Source organism: Paramormyrops kingsleyae, chromosome 1 (assembly GCF_048594095.1).
Source record: "Paramormyrops kingsleyae isolate MSU_618 chromosome 1, PKINGS_0.4, whole genome shotgun sequence".
Taxonomy (NCBI): Eukaryota; Metazoa; Chordata; class Actinopteri; order Osteoglossiformes; family Mormyridae; genus Paramormyrops; species Paramormyrops kingsleyae.
This window is the reverse complement of record NC_132797.1, coordinates 68491679-68501039: the sequence shown is the minus strand read 5'-3', so window position 1 is coordinate 68501039 and position 9361 is coordinate 68491679. Positions and strand designations below refer to the sequence as shown.

At 40.8% G+C, this 9361-nt stretch overlaps 1 long non-coding RNA gene across 1 annotated transcript; it reads left to right on the top strand.

The window, feature by feature from the left end:
* The first annotated feature begins 3884 nt into the window (after window positions 1–3884).
* On the top strand, window positions 3885–7012 carry LOC111841053 (uncharacterized). Its single transcript, XR_002838091.2, has 3 exons — window positions 3885–3974; window positions 5899–5949; window positions 6751–7012. It is a non-coding gene; the product is annotated as an uncharacterized lncRNA (long non-coding RNA).
* The last annotated feature ends 2349 nt before the right edge of the window (window positions 7013–9361 follow it).

Here is a 9361-nt window from a genome sequence, read left to right as displayed (position 1 = left end):
AAGGCTTTCGTAATGTTCTATGCAACGCTGTTATACGGATTCCAAATATATTACTTAAGCCAACAGATGGTGGAACATGCCATGAAAATAGTTGAATAATTGAACAATATTAAGCATTTATTCAGAATACGTTATAATAAGCATCCACAATATAGAGATATGATTGCATTTTTATTGCCTGTATGTTTATCAATGCAAGGTAAGCCAGAATTGGGAGGGGGTTCTGGCGTTAATTAAGGGTACTTGCAGCACCCCCAAAGTGTGAAAAGATTGGGACTGATTGTTTATTACAAGGAACGGGTTTATTCCTAGTTTAAACATAGGACGTCGGAGCTGATGAGTCCTTTTGCATTAATCTGCAACGATCGTCGGGATCGCGTAGGCTATCGTAAGCAGTTGCGGTTTGAATGGATTAAATCTTGTTTGAACCGCAAAATCAAATAATCGGAATGTAACACAATGTTTTAAAAAGCCTACAGAAACCTACTTATGGTTGTTTGTTGGATGTCACACGTTCGCGCAGACGGTATATTTCTTGAACATGTAGTTTGAATGCATAATTGATGTCGCCGGGCGGGGTGGCGATGGCGGGGAGCTCGTTTTACAAAACTAATAACATATTTTCCGACATGGAGGAGAAAACGCTGGGAGAAAGCACAACATGTTGAGCAATGTTGCCTGTGTTATGCATCGCATTTACAATTTCGCTCGCTCTATTTTAATTCCGCGCTATGTGCCATGCATAACGTAGGCCCGAAAACTTGAATCAACATACACGGCCTGATTTCTCATTTCTCACATAGAATTATGGCCAGTGAATACAGTATTTATTGTGAAAGTGTAGCGAATACAAGGAAAGCAGTCTCCCTAATGATTTTGCTTTGAAAATCTGTGAAGAGACGGTGAACATTGCGCAGACAGTATGGTGTTCTCTCTGGAACCAGGGACAGCTGCTTGCACATAATTATGTTGTCATTGCTTGTTATTTGGAAGGGATAAGCTGCACTGACAGATACCGAGTCCATGTTTTTCGGTTAATAAAGTAATATAGATGCTACATAGTAAAATGGGCCTAAAAACTCACGGGAATATGCGTTTCTCGCCTTGTAGCTCTTGATCTAGTTTAACTCATCGATTTATTTATTTATTCTGGAAAGGACTCCATCTTTGTGCTGTATGGTATTTGTCTGCTCCAGCAGGTACGATTTGGTGGCGGGTTTGTAGAATAGAATAAGAGGAAAAAGAGGGACATGGATTGAAAGGGAGAAGCAGCAGGCTGATTACGAGGTGTCAAAATTGCCAGGAGCAAAAAGGTGAAAGCAATCAGGGGTGAGAAGAGTGCAGCATTCGTGAGGGGCAACTAATTATCCATCTCATTTGAGGAGAGCAGCATTGGAGGCAGCACTCGCCCGCTGAACGGTGACAGATTGGAGCGGAGGAGAGGGGAGGTGTTAGAACAATGGAGCCCAGCTCACAATCATTACTGCATGCTAATCAGAGTCGGTGCTGCACCGCGGTCTGAGCTGCAGAGTTCAGGGGAAAAAAAAGTAAGACATCAGCTTCAGGGGAGCTCGCTTTCCTACAGTATTTGAAAATGAAGGGGAAAAAACGGACGAGTCCAGCGTTTTTACACGAAATCCTTTTCCCAAAGGCCAAAAGAGCCAGAAAAAAAAGTTCCTCTAACATGTAACTGAGAAGTCGACTGTGATCAGTCCTATTACCTTCCCATGAATTAGAGTGCAGCGATCCCCCCCCCCCCCAGATGATATTTTTCTGCAGGTTTATTAGGTATGACGACCTGAAATTTCGCAATAAAAACCAAAATAAACAGATATGGAAGCTTATTGGCTAACGCTCGTCAGTCGACATTTAAATAATGTTTTTTTTTTTCAGTTGTTAGCAGTGATAATAAAATACGAGACAAGTAAATCAGACCAATAATATACATTTTAAAATTACCACATCAACATCCATATTTCATGTCAATCAGCTGCTTACATTTATCTCCTGGTAGTGACATTAATTGAACATGATTTTTGGGACATCTGCTGTACTGTAATTCATGCTGATTATATTTATTGATGCCACCTTATGTCTTACTATACAGATGAGAGATATTGAGATCAAGTTATTCCCGTTTTCAGTTTTTCAGCAAATCGAAATCAAGCGCAAACCAAAATGTTTCCGTCCCTCCCTTCTGGACATCGAAGACGTGCACCTATGTATGCAATTCTGGGGCGGTAGGAATTAAATACTAATAATTGCATTTTATAATGCAGAACATACTTATATAACGCACGTAAACAATTTCACGTACAAATATATTATTTCCATATGGACTGTTGGACTTGTGATTTGCCCTTGCAGCTACAACTGGATATATTTTCAAACTCTTGAAACAAAGTGCTTACTCAGTTATATTTCACTAATATTCCGCTTAGTTGGCCAAAAAGATAAAAAAAAAAAATCATATTTAGTAAGCCTATACAAAAATTCATCAATGTGATTTGAGAAAAATACTGCGACCTGAAAATTTCTGAGTAGCATATGAAAGATTTAAATAGCAAGCCTACCGTGTAGCCTATTTGAAATAAAATATTTAATTTTTGTTCGCTTCTGAAAAATATAGGCCTATTACCAAAATGAATTAAATGGGGAAAACGAGCTATGAGTTTACACCAATGACATTAATTGTGCGTATGAAAATGTTTTAATTTAATTTACGGTAACGTTGGCCTATTATTTTTTAAATGTTTATTTAGGAATATATATATTCCTAATATATACATACACACACACACAGTGATCCCTCACCTATCGCGGAAGTTACGTTACAGACCCATCAGCTATAGGTGAAAATCCGCGACATGAAAAGACCACGTAAACATTTTTTTTTTTTTGATATAGTTCAAGCCTACCCCTCCCACATGCTTTAAACACATGTAAACTTATTAAAACACACTTTACAAACACATATGATATGTGGATGTCCGGCTAAGAATATGAGTAACATAATAATAATAATTATTATATTATATATATATATATATCACACACACACATACACATCGCAGAGAACTGTGATGCTTCGGGGAAAAATCCGCGATATAGCGAGGGCGCGATAGCTGAACCGCGATATGGGGGGGAATCACTGTACACGAAATGTTAGTAGGCCTACTTTTACTGCTTAGTTATATTGATAAAGGGGATTAGTTGTAGCAAAAATATTCCGCTAATATAAAATACTAACTGCCAATATAGACCTATTCAGTTAAATACGGTATTACCTGCTCAGTAATTACTGTACAATGAAATTATTTTACACCGGGCACAGAAAATGGATGGATGGATATGACCTTAAAATTGTTCTAAAGTTAGACTACTCATTCAGTGCATTACATCTTCAATGATCTAATTCAAATTATTAATCCACAAAGAAATTAATCGACATTTTCAGTATTTGTAAGTACATGTACACTTACAGAGTTGCAAATTTATTAGTAAAATGCTCCTTATGGCAATAATCGTGGCTTAGGTGTATGAACATGTTTAGGTCTATTGACTTGATTATACCGCTATCTGACAAGTCTCTAGGCTCCATGGTGGCCGTGATACCTACGTACAGTATAGGCCTATATTTCATAGGCCGCTTAAGTGAAATATTTATGATGAGTGTATCTGCAATAACAATACTGCAAATTAACATATTAAACATCAAAAGTGCATATGCAGCCCGTATGTTGTATCCGTTCCATAACACGGTAGCACTTACAACGACCAAACAAAGTATTCAAAACACATTTACAAGCATTTATGAGACGCGATTTTCCGTCATCTGCAGCAAAGCGGAATCTGTAGAGATGAGCCGGAAGTAAACGGTCCAAGAGAAAGTCGAGAGCTACAGTAGGAGAAGGCGGGGTGTAGAATGTCAGTGTATGTGTACTTTCGGAGTTAGACGGATAACAGCAGAAAAGGTATGTAACATTTAAATTAACATTATGATGGACGCGTGTTGCATAAACGCCTCCAAGCTAGTTTCTGTAACTAGACGATTTGGCGTATTGTGCGCTTCGGCGCGCGAACTTCCGCTGACGTCATGCGAAGGCGAAGAGTTCATCTTGCTGCATTGATGCTGCCGCGTGCTGGGTCCCTGTTGCAGGCGCCGTGTAAACTGCGATGCATGTCACTGTACCGCTGTCTCTGTTATGCTATGGGAAATGTGTATGAAGCGTTTAGGAAATAAGGAAAACGTTAGCAAACATGGAAATGTGCATATAATAATGACATTTAAAAAAATGAGGATAGTAGTGTGTTAATTTATTTATTAGTAATTATGAAATATCAATGGGTTATTCCAACTGGCTGACTGCTACACGAAGCATTGGTCTAAAATTCAGTATTAAGACGTTTTATGCCAGACAATTTATGGATAGATGGGCATTTGCTTATTTTTTGTAAGGGTAGTAAGGGTACAAGATCCCACAAGTACAAGTTACCTGGGTGGCACAGTCAATGGAATTTGAATGATAAAGCTGTAATTTGCATATCTAATTTATGGATGGTAGTTAGTGAAATTAACGCAGGAGTGCATCTCCCACTCATGTTGAGTTTACTGTGTGGATTCTGTAGAATAACATACAGTGTTGGTTTCTTTTTTAGTTGAGTGTGACTGAATGTGAGATGCATTAAGAAAGCTATAAAATAAAAAACAGTTTTATGCTGTTGTCACAGGCTAAGAAAGTGATCAGTGGGGAAATCCAGCTTCCATCCGTCCATCCATCCATCCATCCGTCCGTCCATCCATCCATCCATCCGTCCATCCATCCGTCTTCTAGCCATTAGCGATTATATATTAAACTAGGTATAATATATCTAAATTATACAGAGTGTAATAAATATACTAAATATAAAAATATAAAATACCAAAAAATGTAAGACAAAAATAATAATGTGCAAGGCAGTGTGCAAAAATGCAAGAGAGGTGAACAGGGAGAGGGACACACACAAGGAGAGAGACAGAGAGTTAGTATGATTGTGTGCAATAGTAGACTCTCCATTATTGTGTTGTCGTTGAGATGTCATCGCTTGTGGATAAAAGTTTCTCTTGAAGTATCCAGTCCAGGCTTGGAGACTGCAGAGGCGTCTCCCTGACCTCAGCAGTCTGAACAGTTCATGTGTCGGGTGGGTGGAGTCACAGCTGATCCCGAAGGCTCGGGTTCTGCAGACTGAACAGTTCATGTGTCGGGTGGGTGGAGTCACAGCTGATCCCGAAGGCTCGGGTTCTGCAGACTGAACAGTTCATGTGTCGGGTGGGTGGAGTCACAGCTGATCCCGAAGGCTCGGGTTCTGCAGACTGAACAGTTCATGTGTCGGGTGGGTGGAGTCACAGCTGATCCCGAAGGATCGGGTTCTGCAGACTGAACAGTTCATGTGTCGGGTGGGTGGAGTCACAGCTGATCCCGAAGGCTCGGGTTCTGCAGACTGAACAGTTCATGTGTCGGGTGGGTGGAGTCACAGCTGATCCTGAAGGCTCGGGTTCTGTAGGGTGGTAGGAAGTTCCCAATGGCGCATTCAGCTGAGCGCACCATCCCCTGTAGGGCCTTTTGTTCCTGTAGGGTGCAGAATCCATTCTAGAAAGACAGGATGCGCTCTGTTACTCCAGAGTAGAAATGTTGTAAAATGATGGGAGAGAACTTGAACCTCCTGAGTCTCCTCAGGTGGTAGAGGAGCCCTCTGGCTCTGCCAGTGAGGCTCCAGGTGAGGTCTGCAGTGATCTGGACACTGAGGTACTTAAAACACCTCACTCTCCACCAGGGATCTACTGATCTGAATCGGGGTGTGACTCCTCCTTTGTCTCCTAAAATGTATCACCATCTCCTTGGTCTTGTCCACGTTCAGGGAGAGGTGATTCACCTGCCACCACATCGCTAGGCTTCCCAGCTCACTCAGGTAAGCCCTCTCATCATTTTGGGAGATCAGGTCCACCACCACTGTGCCGTTGGCCAACTTCATAGTGGAGTTGGAGTCCCGTCTAGCCAGGCAGTCGGAGGTGTAAAGGGAGTACAGAAGCGGACTCGGTACACATCCCTAGGGGGCCCCTGTGTTGAGTGTGAGTGTGTTGGAGAACACATCACCCACACTTCACTGTCTGTGGTCTCCAATTTGCAGCTACCAGTTTCCCTCTAAATTCTAAAGCTAAAATGCATCATGTACGCTCTGTGCACTGATATTTCTCTTTGCACTGATGTACTATAATCGCTAAATTGTTGCTAGATCTTTTTCTGCCTCTGTGTCAAATGGCAGAGTTGACACAGACAATGAGAGTTCCAAGTCAGCTGGCATGAGTCAGACCTGTAGCTGTGCAAGCCTGCAGAAAATGCCCAGAAAACATAAGTAAATAGAACAGAAATGACATCAGATGAACTGGAAAAATGTCTCATTATTCAATATCGATCGATATAGTAAGACTGGATTAAACAATTGAGAAAACCATTATGAAAACAAATCTTTGAAGAGTCTGCTATACATTAACAAACTGTCGCAAATTCTGCACTTGGTAGTTAAGCGATCCCCCCCCCCACCATATGCTGATTCTCATCCATCGTCTATATGGTGTGTCATGGTATCAGCCTGGAGCCAATCCAGGGAAACACAGGGAAGACCATGGACGGGATACCAGTCTCTCATATAACGCACACGATGGGAAATTTAGAAATGCTAATTCATTTATCTGCATGTAATTTGGACTAGGAGGAAACCTGAACAAACACGAGGAGAACGTGCAGGCTGCACACACAAAGAAATGGTGGCGGGAATCGAAACCCCCAAGCAGGGAGTTGTCAGGCTGCTGTGATACCCACTGCACCAGCATGTCGGCCTCCTACAGTAAAAATATAGGTGAATTGTTACCTGCATGATGGCGAATGGTTCCTTGCATTTGGTAAACAAATATTTTCAGAAAGCCTGGACGACATAATGTTGTTTTCTTAGCAAGTCTAGCAGTGTTCTAATTTTTGAGCCTCTTTGAAAAACAATTCATAATTTTAACTTCTTGTGTTTTTGGTTAGCACTGTGCAGATGGAGTCTTTGTAAAACAAATAAGACCTTTTGTTAGCATGCTAGCAGCCTGCTTTTTTGCATTTTTTTTCCCTCTTCAGCCAGAAACCTGAACTTTGGATGTGACTGTGTAGTTGAGCGTAAGAACGAAATGTCATTTGTCGGTTACTAATAATTGAAGCACTTTTTACTTGGCAGGCAAAGTTATCCTGAGATTTTTGGAGCCAAGTTGGAAAGGAAGTGGAATGGCCACATGAAATCTGGGGGGGGGGGAATGAATCATTGTAGCAGGTAATTTAATCTTCCACACAGTGGTGTGCAGAGCAGAGTGAGAGTGCCATCATGCTAGGTTGCACACACCCAGCTGACAAGAATCCTTTCAGGTGACCATACTGTTTCACAACACAGGAGTCTAAAGGCAATCAATGTTAGGTCCAGCTAATTAGATAATAGTTATAATTAACTGAACTCTGGTGACACTTTTTGTACCTAATAGGTAAAAGAGAAGAGCATTAAAATTTAAAACTGTGATGTGATTAAAATATTCTTACATTTATGTACTATTTACCTACTATTGGGATAATACAACGATGTAATTGGTTAAGCATTACGGAAGACTAGCAATATATAAGGAGGTGACGTCTTGATACTTATACCTTAAGGTAAACCAATTAAAACTGTAAGACCCAAGATTGGCCACAGTGATGTAACTTGTAGTTTTTTGACATAAAGTGGGTCATCGTTGCTTACAACACATAAATGGCAGAAGAGTATTTGCACATTGTCATAAAAAAATTTTTGTGTGTTTTTTCAGACACATGTAGACAAATGTGTTTATGTGTGGAAAGTCAAGAGGAGTGAGCAAATGGGGACACGTTAAATTAGTTCTTGAGTCTTGTTAGTCAGAAGATAGTAGAGAGAGCTCAGCATATTTGTTCGTGATGACCCGAGGGTCAATGCACTTATGAATCTAGGAATTTGTGTTGCCCATGGACTGTACAGCTGATTCCTCTGCATTTTACAAATGAAGAAGGAACAACCTGATGAAATGGAATAGATTGATTGGTTGACTGCTGCCATAAGGCCTAATATTAGATTATCATATTTTTATTATTCCAGTTTTGTGACTAATGCTTGGGGTACCTGTAATATAACAGTTTTGGAAATGCGATAGTCCACAATTCTCCACAATTCTTGTGCTTTATGTTTTGTTTGTTCTCCATCTCATATCCAACATCAGCTACATACTGAGAAAAAAAACTTACCATAGATCTTTATTTATTCTTTGTCCTTTTGTGAGCTGCTTTTTATGGACACACACACACACACACACACACACACACATACATATATATATATATATATATATATATATATATATATATATATATACACCATTTTTTGGTCCAGTTTAGGATCTGGGTGGGATGTTAGCACAGTGGGTTTTTATAGTCACGTTGAACAAACAACGACGAGAATCTTTGCTGAGGTATCGTCCTGCTGTGAACTAAGGCAGTCTGGGGATTAAAAAAAAAACACAAAGAGAATGCTGCTTAATTAGAAAGGAAGACACATTCTTGAATTAGTATGTGGTGTTAATTACCAGGAAGTCTGGAGCAGTCCTGTAATTACCACCAATATTTTTGACGTTTAAAGAGTGGAGGTGAACTGCATCCATGGTTGCTTGGAAAGTTTTAGGGTACGATAATGCATTTTGTTGTTCGAGCTGCAGGAACTCTGGTCAATGACGAGACATGGTTTGTGGGGCTGTCTTGGCTGAGCACTGCAGCTTTTTACTTAATAAATAGATCATCAATCAAAGTTGAAGGCAGGTGCCCGATGAGGGTGACCACTCAGGACAACTGACCTCATTATTTATGTAGTACGACAAGAACTATGTCGACGTATAATGGACACTTTACCCTAAGTGGGTCTTCATTGTGCTTGTGTGTCCTGGGACCAAGTGAGCAAAATTTCAGGGTAGCCCTGACGATAATGCGCTCATTAAAATGCCAGGCGCTTCGTTTAGGCACTGAGGGAAGCCAAAACATTGCAGCCAAGAAGGATGAAGGGAATCACAGATTTTTGTGTGACTCAGTACACTCGCCCTGATCCTCCTACAGTAGCTGCAGGATTTTCCTCACGTGAGGCGGCGTGTTGTGGCCGCCTTTGATTCTTGCAGGACTAGAAAGTGCCCTCCCCAGAAAAGTGTTTGTTTCCCTGGTGATTCGAAGGCCCCCATTTTTTTTTTTTTTTTTTGGAGAGCCGATCTGGCGCCCGTCGGCGAGCTATGACAGAGGCTGTG